This window comes from Grus americana, unplaced genomic scaffold (genome assembly GCF_028858705.1).
Source record: "Grus americana isolate bGruAme1 unplaced genomic scaffold, bGruAme1.mat scaffold_362, whole genome shotgun sequence".
Taxonomy (NCBI): Eukaryota; Metazoa; Chordata; class Aves; order Gruiformes; family Gruidae; genus Grus; species Grus americana.
Window position 1 is genome coordinate 35,693 of NW_026561638.1, and position 24,683 is coordinate 60,375.

General features: G+C 50.3%; 1 long non-coding RNA gene and 17 other non-coding genes across 31 annotated transcripts in view; all 18 read left to right on the forward strand.

Moving 5' to 3' along the window:
- Window positions 1–23,940, forward strand: part of LOC129200621 (uncharacterized) — a 45,098-nt gene extending 21,158 nt beyond the window's left edge. For 9 of the 14 annotated variants that reach the window (XR_008575012.1, XR_008575017.1, XR_008575006.1 and 6 more), the window contains 11 exons: window positions 272–1,227; window positions 2,303–2,469; window positions 5,236–5,402; window positions 6,130–7,085; window positions 8,161–8,327; window positions 9,055–10,010; window positions 11,087–11,253; window positions 14,013–14,179; window positions 16,946–17,112; window positions 18,650–18,794; window positions 19,869–20,431. This is a non-coding gene — a long non-coding RNA (uncharacterized LOC129200621). Of the gene's footprint in view, window positions 1–271; window positions 1,228–2,302; window positions 2,470–5,235; window positions 5,403–6,129; window positions 7,086–8,160; window positions 8,328–9,054; window positions 10,011–11,086; window positions 11,254–14,012; window positions 14,180–16,945; window positions 17,113–18,649; window positions 18,795–19,868; window positions 20,432–22,793; window positions 23,164–23,687 lie in introns of those variants that run through there. The other 5 variants (XR_008575008.1, XR_008575007.1, XR_008575014.1 and 2 more) reach the window with 5 other exon arrangements.
- Window positions 587–671, forward strand: LOC129200627 (small nucleolar RNA SNORD45). The gene has a single exon (XR_008575026.1). It is a non-coding gene; the product is annotated as a small nucleolar RNA SNORD45 (small nucleolar RNA).
- On the forward strand, window positions 1,394–1,476 carry LOC129200644 (small nucleolar RNA SNORD45). Its single transcript, XR_008575042.1, has one exon. It is a non-coding gene; the product is annotated as a small nucleolar RNA SNORD45 (small nucleolar RNA).
- Window positions 3,512–3,596, forward strand: LOC129200628 (small nucleolar RNA SNORD45). Its single transcript, XR_008575027.1, has one exon. It is a non-coding gene; the product is annotated as a small nucleolar RNA SNORD45 (small nucleolar RNA).
- LOC129200645 (small nucleolar RNA SNORD45) lies at window positions 4,327–4,409 on the forward strand. The gene has a single exon (XR_008575043.1). It is a non-coding gene; the product is annotated as a small nucleolar RNA SNORD45 (small nucleolar RNA).
- On the forward strand, window positions 6,445–6,529 carry LOC129200629 (small nucleolar RNA SNORD45). The gene has a single exon (XR_008575028.1). It is a non-coding gene; the product is annotated as a small nucleolar RNA SNORD45 (small nucleolar RNA).
- LOC129200647 (small nucleolar RNA SNORD45) lies at window positions 7,252–7,334 on the forward strand. Its single transcript, XR_008575045.1, has one exon. It is a non-coding gene; the product is annotated as a small nucleolar RNA SNORD45 (small nucleolar RNA).
- Window positions 9,370–9,454, forward strand: LOC129200630 (small nucleolar RNA SNORD45). The gene has a single exon (XR_008575029.1). It is a non-coding gene; the product is annotated as a small nucleolar RNA SNORD45 (small nucleolar RNA).
- LOC129200652 (small nucleolar RNA SNORD45) lies at window positions 10,177–10,259 on the forward strand. Its single transcript, XR_008575050.1, has one exon. It is a non-coding gene; the product is annotated as a small nucleolar RNA SNORD45 (small nucleolar RNA).
- On the forward strand, window positions 12,296–12,380 carry LOC129200632 (small nucleolar RNA SNORD45). Its single transcript, XR_008575030.1, has one exon. It is a non-coding gene; the product is annotated as a small nucleolar RNA SNORD45 (small nucleolar RNA).
- On the forward strand, window positions 13,103–13,185 carry LOC129200648 (small nucleolar RNA SNORD45). Its single transcript, XR_008575046.1, has one exon. It is a non-coding gene; the product is annotated as a small nucleolar RNA SNORD45 (small nucleolar RNA).
- Window positions 15,222–15,306, forward strand: LOC129200633 (small nucleolar RNA SNORD45). Its single transcript, XR_008575031.1, has one exon. It is a non-coding gene; the product is annotated as a small nucleolar RNA SNORD45 (small nucleolar RNA).
- On the forward strand, window positions 16,037–16,119 carry LOC129200649 (small nucleolar RNA SNORD45). Its single transcript, XR_008575047.1, has one exon. It is a non-coding gene; the product is annotated as a small nucleolar RNA SNORD45 (small nucleolar RNA).
- On the forward strand, window positions 18,155–18,239 carry LOC129200634 (small nucleolar RNA SNORD45). Its single transcript, XR_008575032.1, has one exon. It is a non-coding gene; the product is annotated as a small nucleolar RNA SNORD45 (small nucleolar RNA).
- LOC129200650 (small nucleolar RNA SNORD45) lies at window positions 18,961–19,043 on the forward strand. Its single transcript, XR_008575048.1, has one exon. It is a non-coding gene; the product is annotated as a small nucleolar RNA SNORD45 (small nucleolar RNA).
- LOC129200636 (small nucleolar RNA SNORD45) lies at window positions 21,076–21,160 on the forward strand. The gene has a single exon (XR_008575034.1). It is a non-coding gene; the product is annotated as a small nucleolar RNA SNORD45 (small nucleolar RNA).
- On the forward strand, window positions 21,883–21,965 carry LOC129200651 (small nucleolar RNA SNORD45). The gene has a single exon (XR_008575049.1). It is a non-coding gene; the product is annotated as a small nucleolar RNA SNORD45 (small nucleolar RNA).
- A 61-nt stretch (window positions 23,941–24,001) lies between the features above and the next one.
- On the forward strand, window positions 24,002–24,086 carry LOC129200623 (small nucleolar RNA SNORD45). Its single transcript, XR_008575022.1, has one exon. It is a non-coding gene; the product is annotated as a small nucleolar RNA SNORD45 (small nucleolar RNA).
- The last annotated feature ends 597 nt before the right edge of the window (window positions 24,087–24,683 follow it).

Here is a 24,683-nt window from a genome sequence, read left to right on the forward strand (position 1 = left end):
ACTTATACACAGAGATGTGTATGACAGTCAATATTATGCTATATAGTCACATACTTGTGTGGTGTCTATAGAAAGGATATAGTTATGCAGAACGTATGAATTATACGCGTGTAGCGTGTCTACGCTTTAGTGTCTTGTAGAAAAGAAGGGTTGTAGTAGCCAGTTCTTGTGTTGTCTTCCTCAAATTGCTTTTTTCCTGTAATAGCTTGAAATGCTCGGAAGACGGGTCTAAGTTTTCTTTATTTATTTGGCCTGTACTCTTATCCTGAAGAGGGGGAAAAGAAAAGAAAAAAGGGACGCCAAACCAAGAAGAGAACGTTGCCTGAATCTTATTTTTTCACCAAGGCTATCTCCACCTGTTCTGTCTTTGATTTTCCTTCTCACGCAAACGGCGGTGAAAAACAATACGGAGAAAAAGGCTCCAGTGCTTGCCAACAGCGGCTTGGTTGTTCGCGTGATGTATCTCTCGTCCCATCTCGAGGAAGAAATCTGTTAGCGGTGTTACAAATGAAGTAGCATCCTGCTTTGGGCAGAAACTGTGCTGCATTTGAAAGCCTGGGTAGGGCAGGCGGAGGTTGCCTTCTTGGGTCAGTGATGAGTGTTGGCATGTATTACCTGATGTAAAGCTGATGTCTGTCACCACTTTAGCTCTAGAATTATTCTGAGACCCAGGCAACTCCAGTTTCTTTCCACTGTATTTCTGAGCATTTCCCCCAGTATTTCTGAGGCTCTGCAGCTCTCCAGGGCAGTTCCCAACTACACGGCTGTCTGCAGGTTACGCTGGTTGAGGTTTTTTGGATGTATATCTGACTGCACAGCAGCTGAAAAGGAGTTGTTCGCTTTGATGCGCAGTCAACACACGGATGGCTGGAGTTGTAACGCGCGCTTTGTCAGTGAGCGAGGAAACTATCCGCGGGCTGGAAAAGGCAGCAGTGCCGAGGAACTCTGTGGTTAATCGCTCTTGTTGTTCAGCGTGAAACCTGGGCTTGAGTGTTTTGTCGCCTGTTGTCGAGGATGACTTGAATGTATTTTTCCTTGTCATTGAAGAGTATTTATTTCATTCCCTCCTCCCTGCGTTGTAGGAGTAAGAGCCCCAAGGTTCTCCCGGTGCGGTGCAACGCGACGCTGCGAAAGGATGCGATAAGAAACCCTGATGCCCCGAGCACGTTGCCGTACGGGCCGCGTGTTTCTCCCGGAGTTTCGCCCGGGACACGGAAAGGTGACCGAGTGAGTAAGGCCTTACGAAAGCACCGCCGTGCTTTTATTAAGAGCGACAACCCTCAGTGCCTTGTGGAGAGGTGGGGTTGGTTTGGTGCGTGCTCCCCAGCTGCTCCTCTCTTGCCCAGCAGTCCCCCGTGACGTGCAAAGGGGAGCCGCTCTGTTCGTTCCCCTGGGTCGGTGATGGGTGTTGGCATGTATTAGCTGAGCATAAACCTGAAGACTATCAGCTTAGCTCTAGAATTACTCTGAGACCTGGGAAGCGAACTTCTTGTTGCCCCTTTATCGGCAAGGAGGGTGCAGCTGTATTTGCACGTGGCTCCCGTGACGGGAGAACGTGCCGAATCTGGGCGCAGCACTGCTGCTTGGTTGCTCGGGTCGATCCCCACGGCAGCTAGCAGCACGGGTTTTATCGGCGTGGGTTACCAGACATCGCCCCCAACAGCAACTGGATTCCAGTTCCAGGAGGTGGAAAATGTCAATAACTGCTTGTGTCTGGAGGGGGGGGTGGGGAAAGCTGCAGTTACTTTTCGTGTCCCCGAAAGAGGGGGAGGCACTGTTGCCTGTGCTGCTTGTTGCTGTGCTGAAAACATGCAGGTTGTAAGTACTGCATCAAGAAGGTGATGCTCGCGGGTGACGTAGGCAGACAAGAGGAGAGATGCATATGAGAATTCCCTTTGTAGTGCCACCTCAGGTCGTGGCAGCTTTGGCACTCGACAGTAAGTTTCAGGGAACGTTAGTCCCGTTACTTTTGAGACTGGTCGCGGTGGCGATGTGAGTGTTAGTTTGGCTGCTAAGATAATGCCCGATGATCTGAAGTGAACTGGCGCTTTACTAGTAGCATGCGTGCAACTTGACATTGAGCTTGATGCTCCTGGAGTAGAAAATGGGGGGGAAGGAAACGTAGTGCTGTAAGGTACCTACCGGCACAGGCGCCCGTACGTACGCAGGCATACGTACAGGCACGCATGGTGCGTGTGATACATATGAGCGGTTAGTACGTGTTGAGTGGTTAAAGGGATGGAAAACATTTAACTGAGGCATTTTCCTTGCTCTGTTTCGATGCTGTGCTTACCCGATTCAGAAGTAAAAATCATGCCCTGCTTCGGGGCGCAGTCTGTCGGGAGTACTTGAGGACGAGCGGCGTTTCCTGGGGGCAGACAGCGAGGGATCCCGTGGGACGACGGCTGCACCGACTGACGGCAGACGGAATTCTGGCGTTCATCAGATCACGCCAGCGCACGTGGTGCGGTAAGTGCCGGCACAGGTCGTGATCCTCATCTTGTGTCGACCCCCAGGACGTCCGGGTAAATGTGACAGGGTCGCTGTGGGAACAACCGCTTGCAATTCATGATCTTGAGGACTGCAGACTTAGGAACTGGGTGCAGTTGGATATGGATGGCAAGAACGGTTTTGGTACCTTATTCAACAATAATCTGATGGGCCCAACTTTAGGATTCATCTCCTGAAGAGAATTGTCAGATTTGGGAACATTGTGCTTTCAATGTTCCTTTACTGGTGGCTTTTTGTCTGCGTTTTTTGTGAATTTTGTAGCAGTCTCCCCGAAACATTGCTTAGGTACAGGTCGTAGCGGGATCTTGTCGATAACTGCTTGTGGATTTCATGAATTCTCCTCAAGCGGGGGGGTATGTTGAGGAGAAAGATGTGCCTGGCCAGGGGAGGAGGAAAGGTTTGGATTTCATAGATACTTATACACAGAGATGTGTATGACAGTCGATATTATGCTATATAGTCACATACTTGTGTGGTGTCTATAGAAAGGATATAGTTATGCAGAACGTATGAATTATACGCGTGTAGCGTGTCTACGCTTTAGTGTCTTGTAGAAAAGAAGGGTTGTAGTAGCCAGTTCTTGTGTTGTCTTCCTCAAATTGCTTTTTTCCTGTAATAGCTTGAAATGCTCGGAAGACGGGTCTAAGTTTTCTTTATTTATTTGGCCTGTACTCTTATCCTGAAGAGGGGGAAAAGAAAAGAAAAAAGGGACGCCAAACCAAGAAGAGAACGTTGCCTGAATCTTATTTTTTCACCAAGGCTATCTCCACCTGTTCTGTCTTTGATTTTCCTTCTCACGCAAACGGCGGTGAAAAACAATACGGAGAAAAAGGCTCCAGTGCTTGCCAACAGCGGCTTGGTTGTTCGCGTGATGTATCTCTCGTCCCATCTCGAGGAAGAAATCTGTTAGCGGTGTTACAAATGAAGTAGCATCCTGCTTTGGGCAGAAACTGTGCTGCATTTGAAAGCCTGGGTAGGGCAGGCGGAGGTTGCCTTCTTGGGTCAGTGATGAGTGTTGGCATGTATTACCTGATGTAAAGCTGATGTCTGTCACCACTTTAGCTCTAGAATTATTCTGAGACCCAGGCAACTCCAGTTTCTTTCCACTGTATTTCTGAGCATTTCCCCCAGTATTTCTGAGGGTCCGCGGCTCTGCAGCTCTCCAGGGCAGTTCCCAACTACACGGCTGTCTGCAGGTTACGCTGGTTGAGGTTTTTTGGATGTATATCTGACTGCACAGCAGCTGAAAAGGAGTTGTTTGCTTTTATGCGCAGTCAACACACGGATGGCTGGAGTTGTAACGCGTGCTTTGTCAGTGAGCGAGGAAACTATCCGCGGGCTGGAAAAGGCAGCAGTGCCGAGGAACTCTGTGGTTAATCGCTCTTGTTGTTCAGCGTGAAACCTGGGCTTGAGTGTTTTGTCGCCTGTTGTCGAGGATGACTTGAATGTATTTTTCCTTGTCATTGAAGAGTATTTATTTCATTCCCTCCTCCCTGCGTTGTAGGAGTAAGAGCCCCAAGGTTCTCCCGGTGCGGTGCAACGCGACGCTGCGAAAGGATGCGATAAGAAACCCTGATGCCCCGAGCACGTTGCCATACGGGCCGCGTGTTTCTCCCGGAGTTTCGCCCGGGACACGGAAAGGTGACCGAGTGAGTAAGGCCTTACGAAAGCACCGCCGTGCTTTTATTAAGAGCGACAACCCTCAGTGCCTTGTGGAGAGGTGGGGTTGGTTTGGTGCGTGCTCCCCAGCTGCTCCTCTCTTGCCCAGCAGTCCCCCGTGACGTGCAAAGGGGAGCCGCTCTGTTCGTTCCCCTGGGTCGGTGATGGGTGTTGGCATGTATTAGCTGAGCATAAACCTGAAGACTATCAGCTTAGCTCTAGAATTACTCTGAGACCTGGGAAGCGAACTTCTTGTTGCCCCTTTATCGGCAAGGAGGGTGCAGCTGTATTTGCACGTGGCTCCCGTGACGGGAGAACGTGCCGAATCTGGGCGCAGCACTGCTGCTTGGTTGCTCGGGTCGATCCCCACGGCAGCTAGCAGCACGGGTTTTATCGGCGTGGGTTACCAGACATCGCCCCCAACAGCAACTGGATTCCAGTTCCAGGAGGTGGAAAATGTCAATAACTGCTTGTGTCTGGAGGGGGGGGGGGGGAAAGCTGCAGTTACTTTTCGTGTCCCCGAAAGAGGGGGAGGCACTGTTGCCTGTGCTGCTTGTTGCTGTGCTGAAAACATGCAGGTTGTAAGTACTGCATCAAGAAGGTGATGCTCGCGGGTGACGTAGGCAGACAAGAGGAGAGATGCATATGAGAATTCCCTTTGTAGTGCCACCTCAGGTCGTGGCAGCTTTGGCACTCGACAGTAAGTTTCAGGGAACGTTAGTCCCGTTACTTTTGAGACTGGTCGCGGTGGCGATGTGAGTGTTAGTTTGGCTGCTAAGATAATGCCCGATGATCTGAAGTGAACTGGCGCTTTACTAGTAGCATGCGTGCAACTTGACATTGAGCTTGATGCTCCTGGAGTAGAAAATGGGGGGGAAGGAAACGTAGTGCTGTAAGGTACCTACCGGCACAGGCGCCCGTACGTACGCAGGCATACGTACAGGCACGCATGGTGCGTGTGATACATGTGAGCGGTTAGTACGTGTTGAGTGGTTAAAGGGATGGAAAACATTTAACTGAGGCATTTTCCTTGCTCTGTTTCGATGCTGTGCTTACCCGATTCAGAAGTAAAAATCATGCCCTGCTTCGGGGCGCAGTCTGTCGGGAGTACTTGAGGACGAGCGGCGTTTCCTGGGGGCAGACAGCGAGGGATCCCGTGGGACGACGGCTGCACCGACTGACGGCAGACGGAATTCTGGCGTTCATCAGATCACGCCAGCGCACGTGGTGCGGTAAGTGCCGGCACAGGTCGTGATCCTCATCTTGTGTCGACCCCCAGCACGTCCGGGTAAATGTGACAGGGTCGCTGTGGGAACAACCGCTTGCAATTCATGATCTTGAGGACTGCAGACTTAGGAACTGGGTGCAGTTGGATATGGATGGCAAGAACGGTTTTGGTACCTTATTCAACAATAATCTGATGGGCCCAACTTTAGGATTCATCTCCTAAAGAGAATTGTCAGATTTGGGAACATTGTGCTTTCAATGTTCCTTTACTGGTGGCTTTTTGTCTGCGTTTTTTGTGAATTTTGTAGCAGTCTCCCCGAAACATTGCTTAGGTACAGGTCGTAGCGGGATCTTGTCGATAACTGCTTGTGGATTTCATGAATTCTCCTCAAGCCGGGGGGTATGTTGAGGAGAAAGATGTGCCTGGCCAGGGGAGGAGGAAAGGTTTGGATTTCATAGATACTTATACACAGAGATGTGTATGACAGTCAATATTATGCTATATAGTCACATACTTGTGTGGTGTCTATAGAAAGGATATAGTTATGCAGAACGTATGAATTATACGCGTGTAGCGTGTCTACGCTTTAGTGTCTTGTAGAAAAGAAGGGTTGTAGTAGCCAGTTCTTGTGTTGTCTTCCTCAAATTGCTTTTTTCCTGTAATAGCTTGAAATGCTCGGAAGACGGGTCTAAGTTTTCTTTATTTATTTGGCCTGTACTCTTATCCTGAAGAGGGGGAAAAGAAAAGAAAAAAGGGACGCCAAACCAAGAAGAGAACGTTGCCTGAATCTTATTTTTTCACCAAGGCTATCTCCACCTGTTCTGTCTTTGATTTTCCTTCTCACGCAAACGGCGGTGAAAAACAATACGGAGAAAAAGGCTCCAGTGCTTGCCAACAGCGGCTTGGTTGTTCGCGTGATGTATCTCTCGTCCCATCTCGAGGAAGAAATCTGTTAGCGGTGTTACAAATGAAGTAGCATCCTGCTTTGGGCAGAAACTGTGCTGCATTTGAAAGCCTGGGTAGGGCAGGCGGAGGTTGCCTTCTTGGGTCAGTGATGAGTGTTGGCATGTATTACCTGATGTAAAGCTGATGTCTGTCACCACTTTAGCTCTAGAATTATTCTGAGACCCAGGCAACTCCAGTTTCTTTCCACTGTATTTCTGAGCATTTCCCCCAGTATTTCTGAGGCTCTGCAGCTCTCCAGGGCAGTTCCCAACTACACGGCTGTCTGCAGGTTACGCTGGTTGAGGTTTTTTGGATGTATATCTGACTGCACAGCAGCTGAAAAGGAGTTGTTCGCTTTGATGCGCAGTCAACACACGGATGGCTGGAGTTGTAACGCGCGCTTTGTCAGTGAGCGAGGAAACTATCCGCGGGCTGGAAAAGGCAGCAGTGCCGAGGAACTCTGTGGTTAATCGCTCTTGTTGTTCAGCGTGAAACCTGGGCTTGAGTGTTTTGTCGCCTGTTGTCGAGGATGACTTGAATGTATTTTTCCTTGTCATTGAAGAGTATTTATTTCATTCCCTCCTCCCTGCGTTGTAGGAGTAAGAGCCCCAAGGTTCTCCCGGTGCGGTGCAACGCGACGCTGCGAAAGGATGCGATAAGAAACCCTGATGCCCCGAGCACGTTGCCGTACGGGCCGCGTGTTTCTCCCGGAGTTTCGCCCGGGACACGGAAAGGTGACCGAGTGAGTAAGGCCTTACGAAAGCACCGCCGTGCTTTTATTAAGAGCGACAACCCTCAGTGCCTTGTGGAGAGGTGGGGTTGGTTTGGTGCGTGCTCCCCAGCTGCTCCTCTCTTGCCCAGCAGTCCCCCGTGACGTGCAAAGGGGAGCCGCTCTGTTCGTTCCCCTGGGTCGGTGATGGGTGTTGGCATGTATTAGCTGAGCATAAACCTGAAGACTATCAGCTTAGCTCTAGAATTACTCTGAGACCTGGGAAGCGAACTTCTTGTTGCCCCTTTATCGGCAAGGAGGGTGCAGCTGTATTTGCACGTGGCTCCCGTGACGGGAGAACGTGCCGAATCTGGGCGCAGCACTGCTGCTTGGTTGCTCGGGTCGATCCCCACGGCAGCTAGCAGCACGGGTTTTATCGGCGTGGGTTACCAGACATCGCCCCCAACAGCAACTGGATTCCAGTTCCAGGAGGTGGAAAATGTCAATAACTGCTTGTGTCTGGAGGGGGGGGTGGGGAAAGCTGCAGTTACTTTTCGTGTCCCCGAAAGAGGGGGAGGCACTGTTGCCTGTGCTGCTTGTTGCTGTGCTGAAAACATGCAGGTTGTAAGTACTGCATCAAGAAGGTGATGCTCGCGGGTGACGTAGGCAGACAAGAGGAGAGATGCATATGAGAATTCCCTTTGTAGTGCCACCTCAGGTCGTGGCAGCTTTGGCACTCGACAGTAAGTTTCAGGGAACGTTAGTCCCGTTACTTTTGAGACTGGTCGCGGTGGCGATGTGAGTGTTAGTTTGGCTGCTAAGATAATGCCCGATGATCTGAAGTGAACTGGCGCTTTACTAGTAGCATGCGTGCAACTTGACATTGAGCTTGATGCTCCTGGAGTAGAAAATGGGGGGGAAGGAAACGTAGTGCTGTAAGGTACCTACCGGCACAGGCGCCCGTACGTACGCAGGCATACGTACAGGCACGCATGGTGCGTGTGATACATATGAGCGGTTAGTACGTGTTGAGTGGTTAAAGGGATGGAAAACATTTAACTGAGGCATTTTCCTTGCTCTGTTTCGATGCTGTGCTTACCCGATTCAGAAGTAAAAATCATGCCCTGCTTCGGGGCGCAGTCTGTCGGGAGTACTTGAGGACGAGCGGCGTTTCCTGGGGGCAGACAGCGAGGGATCCCGTGGGACGACGGCTGCACCGACTGACGGCAGACGGAATTCTGGCGTTCATCAGATCACGCCAGCGCACGTGGTGCGGTAAGTGCCGGCACAGGTCGTGATCCTCATCTTGTGTCGACCCCCAGGACGTCCGGGTAAATGTGACAGGGTCGCTGTGGGAACAACCACTTGCAATTCATGATCTTGAGGACTGCAGACTTAGGAACTGGGTGCAGTTGGATATGGATGGCAAGAACGGTTTTGGTACCTTATTCAACAATAATCTGATGGGCCCAACTTTAGGATTCATCTCCTGAAGAGAATTGTCAGATTTGGGAACATTGTGCTTTCAATGTTCCTTTACTGGTGGCTTTTTGTCTGCGTTTTTTGTGAATTTTGTAGCAGTCTCCCCGAAACATTGCTTAGGTACAGGTCGTAGCGGGATCTTGTCGATAACTGCTTGTGGATTTCATGAATTCTCCTCAAGCGGGGGGGTATGTTGAGGAGAAAGATGTGCCTGGCCAGGGGAGGAGGAAAGGTTTGGATTTCATAGATACTTATACACAGAGATGTGTATGACAGTCGATATTATGCTATATAGTCACATACTTGTGTGGTGTCTATAGAAAGGATATAGTTATGCAGAACGTATGAATTATACACGTGTAGCGTGTCTACGCTTTAGTGTCTTGTAGAAAAGAAGGGTTGTAGTAGCCAGTTCTTGTGTTGTCTTCCTCAAATTGCTTTTTTTCTGTAATAGCTTGAAATGCTCGGAAGACGGGTCTAAGTTTTCTTTATTTATTTGGCCTGTACTCTTATCCTGAAGAGGGGGAAAAGAAAAGAAAAAAGGGACGCCAAACCAAGAAGAGAACGTTGCCTGAATCTTATTTTTTCACCAAGGCTATCTCCACCTGTTCTGTCTTTGATTTTCCTTCTCACGCAAACGGCGGTGAAAAACAATACGGAGAAAAAGGCTCCAGTGCTTGCCAACAGCGGCTTGGTTGTTCGCGTGATGTATCTCTCGTCCCATCTCGAGGAAGAAATCTGTTAGCGGTGTTACAAATGAAGTAGCATCCTGCTTTGGGCAGAAACTGTGCTGCATTTGAAAGCCTGGGTAGGGCAGGCGGAGGTTGCCTTCTTGGGTCAGTGATGAGTGTTGGCATGTATTACCTGATGTAAAGCTGATGTCTGTCACCACTTTAGCTCTAGAATTATTCTGAGACCCAGGCAACTCCAGTTTCTTTCCACTGTATTTCTGAGCATTTCCCCCAGTATTTCTGAGGCTCTGCAGCTCTCCAGGGCAGTTCCCAACTACACGGCTGTCTGCAGGTTACGCTGGTTGAGGTTTTTTGGATGTATATCTGACTGCACAGCAGCTGAAAAGGAGTTGTTCGCTTTGATGCGCAGTCAACACACGGATGGCTGGAGTTGTAACGCGCGCTTTGTCAGTGAGCGAGGAAACTATCCGCGGGCTGGAAAAGGCAGCAGTGCCGAGGAACTCTGTGGTTAATCGCTCTTGTTGTTCAGCGTGAAACCTGGGCTTGAGTGTTTTGTCGCCTGTTGTCGAGGATGACTTGAATGTATTTTTCCTTGTCATTGAAGAGTATTTATTTCATTCCCTCCTCCCTGCGTTGTAGGAGTAAGAGCCCCAAGGTTCTCCCGGTGCGGTGCAACGCGACGCTGCGAAAGGATGCGATAAGAAACCCTGATGCCCCGAGCACGTTGCCGTACGGGCCGCGTGTTTCTCCCGGAGTTTCGCCCGGGACACGGAAAGGTGACCGAGTGAGTAAGGCCTTACGAAAGCACCGCCGTGCTTTTATTAAGAGCGACAACCCTCAGTGCCTTGTGGAGAGGTGGGGTTGGTTTGGTGCGTGCTCCCCAGCTGCTCCTCTCTTGCCCAGCAGTCCCCCGTGACGTGCAAAGGGGAGCCGCTCTGTTCATTCCCCTGGGTTGGTGATGGGTGTTGGCATGTATTAGCTGAGCATAAACCTGAAGACTATCAGCTTAGCTCTAGAATTACTCTGAGACCTGGGAAGCGAACTTCTTGTTGCCCCTTTATCGGCAAGGAGGGTGCAGCTGTATTTGCACGTGGCTCCCGTGACGGGAGAACGTGCCGAATCTGGGCGCAGCACTGCTGCTTGGTTGCTCGGGTCGATCCCCACGGCAGCTAGCAGCACGGGTTTTATCGGCGTGGGTTACCAGACATCGCCCCCAACAGCAACTGGATTCCAGTTCCAGGAGGTGGAAAATGTCAATAACTGCTTGTGTCTGGAGGGGGGGGGGGGGGAAAGCTGCAGTTACTTTTCGTGTCCCCGAAAGAGGGGGAGGCACTGTTGCCTGTGCTGCTTGTTGCTGTGCTGAAAACATGCAGGTTGTAAGTACTGCATCAAGAAGGTGATGCTCGCGGGTGACGTAGGCAGACAAGAGGAGAGATGCATATGAGAATTCCCTTTGTAGTGCCACCTCAGGTCGTGGCAGCTTTGGCACTCGACAGTAAGTTTCAGGGAACGTTAGTCCCGTTACTTTTGAGACTGGTCGCGGTGGCGATGTGAGTGTTAGTTTGGCTGCTAAGATAATGCCCGATGATCTGAAGTGAACTGGCGCTTTACTAGTAGCATGCGTGCAACTTGACATTGAGCTTGATGCTCCTGGACTAGAAAATGGGGGGGAAGGAAACGTAGTGCTGTAAGGTACCTACCGGCACAGGCGCCCGTACGTACGCAGGCATACGTACAGGCACGCATGGTGCGTGTGATACATATGAGCGGTTAGTACGTGTTGAGTGGTTAAAGGGATGGAAAACATTTAACTGAGGCATTTTCCTTGCTCTGTTTCGATGCTGTGCTTACCCGATTCAGAAGTAAAAATCATGCCCTGCTTCGGGGCGCAGTCTGTCGGGAGTACTTGAGGACGAGCGGCGTTTCCTGGGGGCAGACAGCGAGGGATCCCGTGGGACGACGGCTGCACCGACTGACGGCAGACGGAATTCTGGCGTTCATCAGATCACGCCAGCGCACGTGGTGCGGTAAGTGCCGGCACAGGTCGTGATCCTCATCTTGTGTCGACCCCCAGGACGTCCGGGTAAATGTGACAGGGTCGCTGTGGGAACAACCGCTTGCAATTCATGATCTTGAGGACTGCAGACTTAGGAACTGGGTGCAGTTGGATATGGATGGCAAGAACGGTTTTGGTACCTTATTCAACAATAATCTGATGGGCCCAACTTTAGGATTCATCTCCTGAAGAGAATTGTCAGATTTGGGAACATTGTGCTTTCAATGTTCCTTTACTGGTGGCTTTTTGTCTGCGTTTTTTGTGAATTTTGTAGCAGTCTCCCCGAAACATTGCTTAGGTACAGGTCGTAGCGGGATCTTGTCGATAACTGCTTGTGGATTTCATGAATTCTCCTCAAGCGGGGGGGTATGTTGAGGAGAAAGATGTGCCTGGCCAGGGGAGGAGGAAAGGTTTGGATTTCATAGATACTTATACACAGAGATGTGTATGACAGTCGATATTATGCTATATAGTCACATACTTGTGTGGTGTCTATAGAAAGGATATAGTTATGCAGAACGTATGAATTATACACGTGTAGCGTGTCTACGCTTTAGTGTCTTGTAGAAAAGAAGGGTTGTAGTAGCCAGTTCTTGTGTTGTCTTCCTCAAATTGCTTTTTTTCTGTAATAGCTTGAAATGCTCGGAAGACGGGTCTAAGTTTTCTTTATTTATTTGGCCTGTACTCTTATCCTGAAGAGGGGGAAAAGAAAAGAAAAAAGGGACGCCAAACCAAGAAGAGAACGTTGCCTGAATCTTATTTTTTCACCAAGGCTATCTCCACCTGTTCTGTCTTTGATTTTCCTTCTCACGCAAACGGCGGTGAAAAACAATACGGAGAAAAAGGCTCCAGTGCTTGCCAACAGCGGCTTGGTTGTTCGCGTGATGTATCTCTCGTCCCATCTCGAGGAAGAAATCTGTTAGCGGTGTTACAAATGAAGTAGCATCCTGCTTTGGGCAGAAACTGTGCTGCGTTTGAAAGCCTGGGTAGGGCAGGCGGAGGTTGCTTTCTTGGGTCAGTGATGAGTGTTGGCATGTATTACCTGATGTAAAGCTGATGTCTGTCACCACTTTAGCTCTAGAATTATTCTGAGACCCAGGCAACTCCAGTTTCTTTCCACTGTATTTCTGAGCATTTCCCCCAGTATTTCTGAGGCTCTGCAGCTCTCCAGGGCAGTTCCCAACTACACGGCTGTCTGCAGGTTACGCTGGTTGAGGTTTTTTGGATGTATATCTGACTGCACAGCAGCTGAAAAGGAGTTGTTCGCTTTGATGCGCAGTCAACACACGGATGGCTGGAGTTGTAACGCGCGCTTTGTCAGTGAGCGAGGAAACTATCCGCGGGCTGGAAAAGGCAGCAGTGCCGAGGAACTCTGTGGTTAATCGCTCTTGTTGTTCAGCGTGAAACCTGGGCTTGAGTGTTTTGTCGCCTGTTGTCGAGGATGACTTGAATGTATTTTTCCTTGTCATTGAAGAGTATTTATTTCATTCCCTCCTCCCTGCGTTGTAGGAGTAAGAGCCCCAAGGTTCTCCCGGTGCGGTGCAACGCGACGCTGCGAAAGGATGCGATAAGAAACCCTGATGCCCCGAGCACGTTGCCGTACGGGCCGCGTGTTTCTCCCGGAGTTTCGCCCGGGACACGGAAAGGTGACCGAGTGAGTAAGGCCTTACGAAAGCACCGCCGTGCTTTTATTAAGAGCGACAACCCTCAGTGCCTTGTGGAGAGGTGGGGTTGGTTTGGTGCGTGCTCCCCAGCTGCTCCTCTCTTGCCCAGCAGTCCCCCGTGACGTGCAAAGGGGAGCCGCTCTGTTCGTTCCCCTGGGTCGGTGATGGGTGTTGGCATGTATTAGCTGAGCATAAACCTGAAGACTATCAGCTTAGCTCTAGAATTACTCTGAGACCTGGGAAGCGAACTTCTTGTTGCCCCTTTATCGGCAAGGAGGGTGCAGCTGTATTTGCACGTGGCTCCCGTGACGGGAGAACGTGCCGAATCTGGGCGCAGCACTGCTGCTTGGTTGCTCGGGTCGATCCCCACGGCAGCTAGCAGCACGGGTTTTATCGGCGTGGGTTACCAGACATCGCCCCCAACAGCAACTGGATTCCAGTTCCAGGAGGTGGAAAATGTCAATAACTGCTTGTGTCTGGAGGGGGGGGGTGGGGAAAGCTGCAGTTACTTTTCGTGTCCCCGAAAGAGGGGGAGGCACTGTTGCCTGTGCTGCTTGTTGCTGTGCTGAAAACATGCAGGTTGTAAGTACTGCATCAAGAAGGTGATGCTCGCGGGTGACGTAGGCAGACAAGAGGAGAGATGCATATGAGAATTCCCTTTGTAGTGCCACCTCAGGTCGTGGCAGCTTTGGCACTCGACAGTAAGTTTCAGGGAACGTTAGTCCCGTTACTTTTGAGACTGGTCGCGGTGGCGATGTGAGTGTTAGTTTGGCTGCTAAGATAATGCCCGATGATCTGAAGTGAACTGGCGCTTTACTAGTAGCATGCGTGCAACTTGACATTGAGCTTGATGCTCCTGGAGTAGAAAATGGGGGGGAAGGAAACGTAGTGCTGTAAGGTACCTACCGGCACAGGCGCCCGTACGTACGCAGGCATACGTACAGGCACGCATGGTGCGTGTGATACATATGAGCGGTTAGTACGTGTTGAGTGGTTAAAGGGATGGAAAACATTTAACTGAGGCATTTTCCTTGCTCTGTTTCGATGCTGTGCTTACCCGATTCAGAAGTAAAAATCATGCCCTGCTTCGGGGCGCAGTCTGTCGGGAGTACTTGAGGACGAGCGGCGTTTCCTGGGGGCAGACAGCGAGGGATCCCGTGGGACGACGGCTGCACCGACTGACGGCAGACGGAATTCTGGCGTTCATCAGATCACGCCAGCGCACGTGGTGCGGTAAGTGCCGGCACAGGTCGTGATCCTCATCTTGTGTCGACCCCCAGCACGTCCGGGTAAATGTGACAGGGTCGCTGTGGGAACAACCGCTTGCAATTCATGATCTTGAGGACTGCAGACTTAGGAACTGGGTGCAGTTGGATATGGATGGCAAGAACGGTTTTGGTACCTTATTCAACAATAATCTGATGGGCCCAACTTTAGGATTCATCTCCTGAAGAGAATTGTCAGATTTGGGAACATTGTGCTTTCAATGTTCCTTTACTGGTGGCTTTTTGTCTGCGTTTTTTGTGAATTTTGTAGCAGTCTCCCCGAAACATTGCTTAGGTACAGGTCGTAGCGGGATCTTGTCGATAACTGCTTGTGGATTTCATGAATTCTCCTCAAGCGGGGGGGTATGTTGAGGAGAAAGATGTGCCTGGCCAGGGGAGGAGGAAAGGTTTGGATTTCATAGATACTTATACACAGAGATGTGTATGACAGTCGATATTATGCTATATAGTCACATACTTGTGTGGTGTCTATAGAAAGGATATAGTTATGCAGAACGTATGAATTATACGCGTGTAGCGTGTCTACGCTTTAGTGTCTTGTAGAAAAGAAGGGTTGTAGTAGCCAGTTCTTGTGTTGTCTTCCTCAAATTGCTTTTTTCCTGTAATAGCTTGAAATGCTCGGAAGACGGGTCTAAGTTTTCTTTATTTATTTGGCCTGTACTCTTATCCTGAAGAGGGGGAAAAGAAAAGAAAAAAGGGACGCCAAACCAAGAAGAGAACGTTGCCTGAATCTTATTTTTTCACCAAGGCTATCTCCACCTGTTCTGTCTTTGATTTTCCTTCTCACGCAAACGGCGGTGAAAAACAATACGGAGAAAAAGGCTCCAGTGCTTGCCAACAGCGGCTTGGTTGTTCGCGTGATGTATCTCTCGTCCCATCTCGAGGAAGAAATCTGTTAGCGGTGTTACAAATGAAGTAGCATCCTGCTTTGGGCAGAAACTGTGCTGCATTTGAAAGCCTGGGTAGGGCAGGCGGAGGTTGCCTTCTTGGGTCAGTGATGAGTGTTGGCATGTATTACCTGATGTAAAGCTGATGTCTGTCACCACTTTAGCTCTAGAATTATTCTGAGACCCAGGCAACTCCAGTTTCTTTCCACTGTATTTCTGAGCATTTCCCCCAGTATTTCTGAGGGTCCGCGGCTCTGCAGCTCTCCAGGGCAGTTCCCAACTACACGGCTGTCTGCAGGTTACGCTGGTTGAGGTTTTTTGGATGTATATCTGACTGCACAGCAGCTGAAAAGGAGTTGTTTGCTTTTATGCGCAGTCAACACACGGATGGCTGGAGTTGTAACGCGTGCTTTGTCAGTGAGCGAGGAAACTATCCGCGGGCTGGAAAAGGCAGCAGTGCCGAGGAACTCTGTGGTTAATCGCTCTTGTTGTTCAGCGTGAAACCTGGGCTTGAGTGTTTTGTCGCCTGTTGTCGAGGATGACTTGAATGTATTTTTCCTTGTCATTGAAGAGTATTTATTTCATTCCCTCCTCCCTGCGTTGTAGGAGTAAGAGCCCCAAGGTTCTCCCGGTGCGGTGCAACGCGACGCTGCGAAAGGATGCGATAAGAAACCCTGATGCCCCGAGCACGTTGCCATACGGGCCGCGTGTTTCTCCCGGAGTTTCGCCCGGGACACGGAAAGGTGACCGAGTGAGTAAGGCCTTACGAAAGCACCGCCGTGCTTTTATTAAGAGCGACAACCCTCAGTGCCTTGTGGAGAGGTGGGGTTGGTTTGGTGCGTGCTCCCCAGCTGCTCCTCTCTTGCCCAGCAGTCCCCCGTGACGTGCAAAGGGGAGCCGCTCTGTTCGTTCCCCTGGGTCGGTGATGGGTGTTGGCATGTATTAGCTGAGCATAAACCTGAAGACTATCAGCTTAGCTCTAGAATTACTCTGAGACCTGGGAAGCGAACTTCTTGTTGCCCCTTTATCGGCAAGGAGGGTGCAGCTGTATTTGCACGTGGCTCCCGTGACGGGAGAACGTGCCGAATCTGGGCGCAGCACTGCTGCTTGGTTGCTCGGGTCGATCCCCACGGCAGCTAGCAGCACGGGTTTTATCGGCGTGGGTTACCAGACATCGCCCCCAACAGCAACTGGATTCCAGTTCCAGGAGGTGGAAAATGTCAATAACTGCTTGTGTCTGGAGGGGGGGGTGGGGAAAGCTGCAGTTACTTTTCGTGTCCCCGAAAGAGGGGGAGGCACTGTTGCCTGTGCTGCTTGTTGCTGTGCTGAAAACATGCAGGTTGTAAGTACTGCATCAAGAAGGTGATGCTCGCGGGTGACGTAGGCAGACAAGAGGAGAGATGCATATGAGAATTCCCTTTGTAGTGCCACCTCAGGTCGTGGCAGCTTTGGCACTCGACAGTAAGTTTCAGGGAACGTTAGTCCCGTTACTTTTGAGACTGGTCGCGGTGGCGATGTGAGTGTTAGTTTGGCTGCTAAGATAATGCCCGATGATCTGAAGTGAACTGGCGCTTTACTAGTAGCATGCGTGCAACTTGACATTGAGCTTGATGCTCCTGGACTAGAAAATGGGGGGGAAGGAAACGTAGTGCTGTAAGGTACCTACCGGCACAGGCGCCCGTACGTACGCAGGCATACGTACAGGCACGCATGGTGCGTGTGATACATGTGAGCGGTTAGTACGTGTTGAGTGGTTAAAGGGATGGAAAACATTTAACTGAGGCATTTTCCTTGCTCTGTTTCGATGCTGTGCTTACCCGATTCAGAAGTAAAAATCATGCCCTGCTTCGGGGCGCAGTCTGTCGGGAGTACTTGAGGACGAGCGGCGTTTCCTGGGGGCAGACAGCGAGGGATCCCGTGGGACGACGGCTGCACCGACTGACGGCAGACGGAATTCTGGCGTTCATCAGATCACGCCAGCGCACGTGGTGCGGTAAGTGCCGGCACAGGTCGTGATCCTCATCTTGTGTCGACCCCCAGCACGTCCGGGTAAATGTGACAGGGTCGCTGTGGGAACAACCGCTTGCAATTCATGATCTTGAGGACTGCAGACTTAGGAACTGGGTGCAGTTGGATATGGATGGCAAGAACGGTTTTGGTACCTTATTCAACAATAATCTGATGGGCCCAACTTTAGGATTCATCTCCTAAAGAGAATTGTCAGATTTGGGAACATTGTGCTTTCAATGTTCCTTTACTGGTGGCTTTTTGTCTGCGTTTTTTGTGAATTTTGTAGCAGTCTCCCCGAAACATTGCTTAGGTACAGGTCGTAGCGGGATCTTGTCGATAACTGCTTGTGGATTTCATGAATTCTCCTCAAGCGGGGGGGTATGTTGAGGAGAAAGATGTGCCTGGCCAGGGGAGGAGGAAAGGTTTGGATTTCATAGATACTTATACACAGAGATGTGTATGACAGTCAATATTATGCTATATAGTCACATACTTGTGTGGTGTCTATAGAAAGGATATAGTTATGCAGAACGTATGAATTATACGCGTGTAGCGTGTCTACGCTTTAGTGTCTTGTAGAAAAGAAGGGTTGTAGTAGCCAGTTCTTGTGTTGTCTTCCTCAAATTGCTTTTTTCCTGTAATAGCTTGAAATGCTCGGAAGACGGGTCTAAGTTTTCTTTATTTATTTGGCCTGTACTCTTATCCTGAAGAGGGGGAAAAGAAAAGAAAAAAGGGACGCCAAACCAAGAAGAGAACGTTGCCTGAATCTTATTTTTTCACCAAGGCTATCTCCACCTGTTCTGTCTTTGATTTTCCTTCTCACGCAAACGGCGGTGAAAAACAATACGGAGAAAAAGGCTCCAGTGCTTGCCAACAGCGGCTTGGTTGTTCGCGTGATGTATCTCTCGTCCCATCTCGAGGAAGAAATCTGTTAGCGGTGTTACAAATGAAGTAGCATCCTGCTTTGGGCAGAAACTGTGCTGCGTTTGAAAGCCTGGGTAGGGCAGGCGGAGGTTGCCTTCTTGGGTCAGTGATGAGTGTTGGCATGTATTACCTGATGTAAAGCTGATGTCTGTCACCACTTTAGCTCTAGAATTATTCTGAGACCCAGGCAACTCCAGTTTCTTTCCACTGTATTTCTGAGCATTTCCCCCAGTATTTCTGAGGCTCTGCAGCTCTCCAGGGCAGTTCGCAACTACACGGCTGTCTGCAGGTTACGCTGGTTGAGGTTTTTTGGATGTATATCTGACTGCACAGCAGCTGAAAAGGAGTTGTTCGCTTTTATGCGCAGTCAACACACGGATGGCTGGAGTTGTAACGCGCGCTTTGTCAGTGAGCGAGGAAACTATCCGCGGGCTGGAAAGGCAGCAGTGCCGAGGAACTCTGTGGTTAATCGCTCTTGTTGTTCAGCGTGAAACCTGGGCTTGAGTGTTTTGTCGCCTGTTGTCGAGGATGACTTGAATGTATTTTTCCTTGTCATTGAAGAGTATTTATTTCATTCCCTCCTCCCTGCGTTGTAGGAGTAAGAGCTCCAAGGTTCTCCCGGTGCGGTGCAACGCGACGCTGCGAAAGGATGCGATAAGAAACCCTGATGCCCCGAGCACGTTGCCGTACGGGCCGCGTGTTTCTCCCGGAGTTTCGCCCGGGACACGGAAAGGTGACCGAGTGAGTAAGGCCTTACGAAAGCACCGCCGTGCTTTTATTAAGAGCGACAACCCTCAGTGCCTTGTGGAGAGGTGGGGTTGGTTTGGTGCGTGCTCCCCAGCTGCTCCTCTCTTGCCCAGCAGTCCCCCGTGACGTGCAAAGGGGAGCCGCTCTGTTCGTTCCCCTGGGTCGGTGATGGGTGTTGGCATGTATTAGCTGAGCATAAACCTGAAGACTATCAGCTTAGCTCTAGAATTACTCTGAGACCTGGGAAGCGAACTTCTTGTTGCCCCTTTATCGGCAAGGAGGGTGCAGCTGTATTTGCACGTGGCTCCCGTGACGGGAGAACGTGCCGAATCTGGGCGCAGCACTGCTGCTTGGTTGCTCGGGTCGATCCCACGGCAGCTAGCAGCACGGGTTTTATCGGCGTGGGTTACCAGACATCGCCCCCAACAGCAACTGGATTCCAGTTCCAGGAGGTGGAAAATGTCAATAACTGCTTGTGTCTGGAGGGGGGGGTGGGGAAAGCTGCAGTTACTTTTCGTGTCCCCGAAAGAGGGGGAGGCACTGTTGCCTGTGCTGCTTGTTGCTGTGCTGAAAACATGCAGGTTGTAAGTACTGCATCAAGAAGGTGATGCTCGCGGGTGACGTAGGCAGACAAGAGGAGAGATGCATATGAGAATTCCCTTTGTAGTGCCACCTCAGGTCGTGGCAGCTTTGGCACTCGACAGTAAGTTTCAGGGAACGTTAGTCCCGTTACTTTTGAGACTGGTCGCGGTGGCGATGTGAGTGTTAGTTTGGCTGCTAAGATAATGCCCGATGATCTGAAGTGAACTGGCGCTTTACTAGTAGCATGCGTGCAACTTGACATTGAGCTTGATGCTCCTGGACTAGAAAATGGGGGGGAAGGAAACGTAGTGCTGTAAGGTACCTACCGGCACAGGCGCCCGTACGTACGCAGGCATACGTACAGGCACGCATGGTGCGTGTGATACATATGAGCGGTTAGTACGTGTTGAGTGGTTAAAGGGATGGAAAACATTTAACTGAGGCATTTTCCTTGCTCTGTTTCGATGCTGTGCTTACCCGATTCAGAAGTAAAAATCATGCCCTGCTTCGGGGCGCAGTCTGTCGGGAGTACTTGAGGACGAGCGGCGTTTCCTGGGGGCAGACAGCGAGGGATCCCGTGGGACGACGGCTGCACCGACTGACGGCAGACGGAATTCTGGCGTTCATCAGATCACGCCAGCGCACGTGGTGCGGTAAGTGCCGGCACAGGTCGTGATCCTCATCTTGTGTCGACCCCCAGCACGTCCGGGTAAATGTGACAGGGTCGCTGTGGGAACAACCGCTTGCAATTCATGATCTTGAGGACTGCAGACTTAGGAACTGGGTGCAGTTGGATATGGATGGCAAGAACGGTTTTGGTACCTTATTCAACAATAATCTGATGGGCCCAACTTTAGGATTCATCTCCTAAAGAGAATTGTCAGATTTGGGAACATTGTGCTTTCAATGTTCCTTTACTGGTGGCTTTTTGTCTGCGTTTTTTGTGAATTTTGTAGCAGTCTCCCCGAAACATTGCTTAGGTACAGGTCGTAGCGGGATCTTGTCGATAACTGCTTGTGGATTTCATGAATTCTCCTCAAGCGGGGGGTATGTTGAGGAGAAAGATGTGCCTGGCCAGGGGAGGAGGAAAGGTTTGGATTTCATAGATACTTATACACAGAGATGTGTATGACAGTCGATATTATGCTATATAGTCACATACTTGTGTGGTGTCTATAGAAAGGATATAGTTATGCAGAACGTATGAATTATACGCGTGTAGCGTGTCTACGCTTTAGTGTCTTGTAGAAAAGAAGGGTTGTAGTAGCCAGTTCTTGTGTTGTCTTCCTCAAATTGCTTTTTTCCTGTAATAGCTTGAAATGCTCGGAAGACGGGTCTAAGTTTTCTTTATTTATTTGGCCTGTACTCTTATCCTGAAGAGGGGGAAAAGAAAAGAAAAAAGGACGCCAAACCAAGAAGAGAACGTTGCCTGAATCTTATTTTTTCACCAAGGCTATCTCCACCTGTTCTGTCTTTGATTTTCCTTCTCACGCAAACGGCGGTGAAAAACAATACGGAGAAAAAGGCTCCAGTGCTTGCCAACAGCGGCTTGGTTGTTCGCGTGATGTATCTCTCGTCCCATCTCGAGGAAGAAATCTGTTAGCGGTGTTACAAATGAAGTAGCATCCTGCTTTGGGCAGAAACTGTGCTGCGTTTGAAAGCCTGGGTAGGGCAGGCGGAGGTTGCCTTCTTGGGTCAGTGATGAGTGTTGGCATGTATTACCTGATGTAAAGCTGATGTCTGTCACCACTTTAGCTCTAGAATTATTCTGAGACCCAGGCAACTCCAGTTTCTTTCCACTGTATTTCTGAGCATTTCCCCCAGTATTTCTGAGGGGCTCTGCAGCTCTCCAGGGCAGTTCCCAACTACACGGCTGTCTGCAGGTTACGCTGGTTGAGGTTTTTTGGATGTATATCTGACTGCACAGCAGCTGAAAAGGAGTTGTTCGCTTTGATGCGCAGTCAACACACGGATGGCTGGAGTTGTAACGCGCGCTTTGTCAGTGAGCGAGGAAACTATCCGCGGGCTGGAAAAGGCAGCAGTGCCGAGGAACTCTGTGGTTAATCGCTCTTGTTGTTCAGCGTGAAACCTGGGCTTGAGTGTTTTGTCGCCTGTTGTCGAGGATGACTTGAATGTATTTTTCCTTGTCATTGAAGAGTATTTATTTCATTCCCTCCTCCCTGCGTTGTAGGAGTAAGAGCCCCAAGGTTCTCCCGGTGCGGTGCAACGCGACGCTGCGAAAGGATGCGATAAGAAACCTGATGCCCCGAGCACGTTGCCGTACGGGCGCGTGTTTCTCCCGGAGTTTCGCCCGGGACACGGAAAGGTGACCGAGTGAGTAAGGCCTTACGAAAGCACCGCCGTGCTTTTATTAAGAGCGACAACCCTCAGTGCCTTGTGGAGAGGTGGGGTTGGTTTGGTGCGTGCTCCCCAGCTGCTCCTCTCTTGCCCAGCAGTCCCCCGTGACGTGCAAAGGGGAGCCGCTCTGTTCGTTCCCCTGGGTCGGTGATGGGTGTTGGCATGTATTAGCTGAGCATAAACCTGAAGACTATCAGCTTAGCTCTAGAATTACTCTGAGACCTGGGAAGCGAACTTCTTGTTGCCCCTTTATCGGCAAGGAGGGGTGCAGCTGTATTTGCACGTGGCTCCCGTGACGGGAGAACGTGCCGAATCTGGGCGCAGCACTGCTGCTTGGTTGCTCGGGTCGATCCCCACGGCAGCTAGCAGCACGGGTTTTATCGGCGTGGGTTACCAGACATCGCCCCCAACAGCAACTGGATTCCAGTTCCAGGAGGTGGAAAATGTCAATAACTGCTTGTGTCTGGAGGGGGGGGTGGGGAAAGCTGCAGTTACTTTTCGTGTCCCCGAAGAGGGGGAGGCACTGTTGCCTGTGCTGCTTGTTGCTGTGCTGAAAACATGCAGGTTGTAAGTACTGCATCAAGAAGGTGATGCTCGCGGGTGACGTAGGCAGACAAGAGGAGAGATGCATATGAGAATTCCCTTTGTAGTGCCACCTCAGGTCGTGGCAGCTTTGGCACTCGACAGTAAGTTTCAGGGAACGTTAGTCCCGTTACTTTTGAGACTGGTCGCGGTGGCGATGTGAGTGTTAGTTTGGCTGCTAAGATAATGCCCGATGATCTGAAGTGAACTGGCGCTTTACTAGTAGCATGCGTGCAACTTGACATTGAGCTTGATGCTCCTGGAGTAGAAAATGGGGGGGAAGGAAACGTAGTGCTGTAAGGTACCTACCGGCACAGGCGCCCGTACGTACGCAGGCATACGTACAGGCACGCATGGTGCGTGTGATACATATGAGCGGTTAGTACGTGTGTTGAGTGGTTAAAGGGATGGAAAACATTTAACTGAGGCATTTTCCTTGCTCTGTTTCGATGCTGTGCTTACCCGATTCAGAAGTAAAAATCATGCCCTGCTTCGGGGCGCAGTCTGTCGGGAGTACTTGAGGACGAGCGGCGTTTCCTGGGGGCAGACAGCGAGGGATCCCGTGGGACGACGGCTGCACCGACTGACGGCAGACGGAATTCTGGCGTTCATCAGATCACGCCAGCGCACGTGGTGCGGTAAGTGCCGGCACAGGTCGTGATCCTCATCTTGTGTCGACCCCCAGCACGTCCGGGTAAATGTGACAGGGTCGCTGTGGGAACAACCGCTTGCAATTCATGATCTTGAGGACTGCAGACTTAGGAACTGGGTGCAGTTGGATATGGATGGCAAGAACGGTTTTGGTACCTTATTCAACAATAATCTGATGGGCCCAACTTTAGGATTCATCTCCTGAAGAGAATTGTCAGATTTGGGAACATTGTGCTTTCAATGTTCCTTTACTGGTGGCTTTTTGTCTGCGTTTTTTGTGAATTTTGTAGCAGTCTCCCCGAAACATTGCTTAGGTACAGGTCGTAGCGGGATCTTGTCGATAACTGCTTGTGGATTTCATGAATTCTCCTCAAGCCGGGGGGTATGTTGAGGAGAAAGATGTGCCTGGCCAGGGGAGGAGGAAAGGTTTGGATTTCATAGATACTTATACACAGAGATGTGTATGACAGTCGATATTATGCTATATAGTCACATACTTGTGTGGTGTCTATAGAAAGGATATAGTTATGCAGAACGTATGAATTATACGCGTGTAGCGTGTCTACGCTTTAGTGTCTTGTAGAAAAGAAGGGTTGTAGTAGCCAGTTCTTGTGTTGTCTTCCTCAAATTGCTTTTTTCCTGTAATAGCTTGAAATGCTCGGAAGACGGGTCTAAGTTTTCTTTATTTATTTGGCCTGTACTCTTATCCTGAAGAGGGGGAAAAGAAAAGAAAAAAGGGACGCCAAACCAAGAAGAGAACGTTGCCTGAATCTTATTTTTTCACCAAGGCTATCTCCACCTGTTCTGTCTTTGATTTTCCTTCTCACGCAAACGGCGGTGAAAAACAATACGGAGAAAAAGGCTCCAGTGCTTGCCAACAGCGGCTTGGTTGTTCGCGTGATGTATCTCTCGTCCCATCTCGAGGAAGAAATCTGTTAGCGGTGTTACAAATGAAGTAGCATCCTGCTTTGGGCAGAACTGTGCTGCGTTTGAAAGCCTGGGTAGGGCAGGCGGAGGTTGCCTTCTTGGGTCAGTGATGAGTGTTGGCATGTATTACCTGATGTAAAGCTGATGTCTGTTACCACTTTAGCTCTAGAATTATTCTGAGACCCAGGCAACTCCAGTTTCTTTCCACTGTATTTCTGAGCATTTCCCCCAGTATTTCTGAGGCTCTGCGGCTCTGCAGCTCTCCAGGGCAGTTCCCAACTACACGGCTGTCTGCAGGTTACGCTGGTTGAGGTTTTTTGGATGTATATCTGACTGCACAGCAGCTGAAAGGAGTTGTTCGCTTTGATGCGCAGTCAACACACGGATGGCTGGAGTTGTAACGCGCGCTTTGTCAGTGAGCGAGGAAACTATCCGCGGGCTGGAAAAGGCAGCAGTGCCGAGGAACTCTGTGGTTAATCGCTCTTGTTGTTCAGCGTGAAACCTGGGCTTGAGTGTTTTGTCGCCTGTTGTCGAGGATGACTTGAATGTATTTTTCCTTGTCATTGAAGAGTATTTATTTCATTCCCTCCTCCCTGCGTTGTAGGAGTAAGAGCCCCAAGGTTCTCCCGGTGCGGTGCAACGCGACGCTGCGAAGGATGCGATAAGAAACCCTGATGCCCCGAGCACGTTGCCGTACGGGCCGCGTGTTTCTCCCGGAGTTTCGCCCGGGACACGGAAAGGTGACCGAGTGAGTAAGGCCTTACGAAAGCACCGCCGTGCTTT